The sequence below is a fragment of the Galeopterus variegatus genome, unplaced genomic scaffold (genome assembly GCF_000696425.1).
Source record: "Galeopterus variegatus unplaced genomic scaffold, G_variegatus-3.0.2 Scaffold979, whole genome shotgun sequence".
Taxonomy (NCBI): Eukaryota; Metazoa; Chordata; class Mammalia; order Dermoptera; family Cynocephalidae; genus Galeopterus; species Galeopterus variegatus.
The window spans coordinates 108,043-110,274 of NW_007727090.1; positions in this window are offsets into that span (position 1 = coordinate 108,043).

A 2,232-nucleotide genomic window follows, 5' to 3' on the forward strand; every position below is an offset into this window, starting at 1 on the left:
TTTTTTTTTTTTTTTTTTTTTTTTTTTTTTTTTTTTTCCTTTTTTGTCTTTTTTCGTGTCCGGCAACGGATCGCAACCCTCAGTGTCACGCCCGTACCGGACCGGGACCAGCAACGGGATCACAAACCTTGGTGCTGCGCCCGCACCTCGCTCAGCCAGTGAGCAGGAACCGGTCTGTATGTGGGATCCGAACCCTCGGCGGGAGCGCCACTGCGCTCCCAAGCGGCGCACTGTAGCAGTGCACCACCGGGCCAGCCCGAAAAGGGCTCAATTCTCATTAGAAAATAATTGGGGCTCTGCTCTCACAAAAAAAATTAATCAAAGTTGCCAAAGTTCTCTATGTGTCATGGTAGAAACAAGTATAACGTGAAAACACATACAAAGAAAAATGAGCAAATGCCTATCATAGCCATCAAAAACTACCATAAGGTAACTGTGATTGTAGATTTGAGTGGTGCAGGTCCATGTGACCACTTCCAAAGTAAACTAATCGAAAAATGTACACTAAGGTGACTGACCTTATAGACCAGATAAAAGTGGAGAGTGTCCATTAAAAATAACAGCTTAAGGCCCCAGCCACCAACCCCCAGGGACCTGAGGCAGCCACACTGAGACCTGGCACCCTCTGTGCAAGACCCAGGCCACCACCAAGCAAGTCCCCACCCTCAAGAGAGGTCCCAGCTGCCAACCTCCAGGACCACAGGCAGCTGAGCATCAACTCCCTGATATTGCTCCAGACACCAGGGTGGGACAAGTACACTGTGATATCCTTACCCTCAATGACTAAACACCAATGGTTGAAAAACCAAAAAAGTATGACATCACCAAAGGAATATAATAATTCTCAAATTCTAGACCATATAGAACAGGAAATCCTTGAACTGATTGATAAGGAATTTCGAGCAGCTTCTAAGGAAACTAAATGAGATACAAGAAGACTCAGTTAGACAACACCATGAAATGAAAACAAGTGTACAGGACCTGAAAGAGGAAATGTACAAAGCAATCAATGCCCTGAAAAAGAATGTAGCAGAGCTTGCGGAGCTGAAGGATTCATTCAACAAAATAAAAACACAACAGAGAGCTTAACCAGCAGGCTAGAACAAGCAGAAGAGAGAATTTCTACCTTGAAGATGGCTTGTTCGAAATAACACAGGTGGACAAAAAAAAAGATCTTTTTTGAATTTTAAAATTTGAAGAAAATCTAAGAGAGATAACAGAAAACATTAAGTACTCAAATATCCAAATCATGGGTATTCCAGAGGGGGAGGAAAAAGGAAATGGCATTGAAAACATATTCAATGAAATAATAGCAGAAAACCTCCCAGATATAGGGAGAAATCCAGTTCTTCAGATACAGAAGGCCCAGAGATCCCCCAATATATTCAACCCAAAAAGGTCCTCTCCAAGACGTGTTATAGTCACATTGGCAAAACTCAAAGACAAAGAGAGAATTTTAAAAGCTGCAAGAGAAAAGCATCGAGTCACCTATAAGGGGACACCTATCAAACTAACATCAAACCTTTAATCAGAAACCCTAAAAGCCAGAAGAGAATGGGATAATATATTTAAAAAACTAAAAGAAAACTTGCCAGCCAAGAATACTTTACCCAGCAAGGGTATCCTTCTGAAATGAAGGACAAATAGTATATTTCCCAGACAAGCAAAAACTGTGGGAGTTCACTACCATACAACCAGTCTTACAAGAAATTCTCAAAGGAGTACTATGTCTGATACCTTAAAAACAACCATCACTACCATGATTACTCAGGATAGAACAAAACTCACCAGTAAAATAAAATGTTAACAATAAAGAAAAAAGAAAAGCTTATCCACTATTCCAAGAAATCAACAAACACAGAAAGCAAACAGTAAATCAGAAAGAAAGGAACAAAAGATATTTAAAATATCCAAACAAAAATCAAGATAATGCCAGGAGTAAATCAATACCTTTCAATAATAACTCTTGATATAAAAGCTTTGAATTCCCCACTCAAAAGACACAGACTGACTGACTGGATTAAAAAGATGGACCCAACAATATGCTGCCTTCAAGAGACCCACCTCACCTGTAAAGACACACATAGAGTAAGAGTGAAAGGATCAAAAAAGATACACCACACAAATAGAAGTGAAAAAATAGCTGGAGTAGCTATTCTTATATCAGATAAAACAGACTTTACACCAAAAACCACTAAAAAAAAGATAAAGAAGGCCACTATATAACGATAA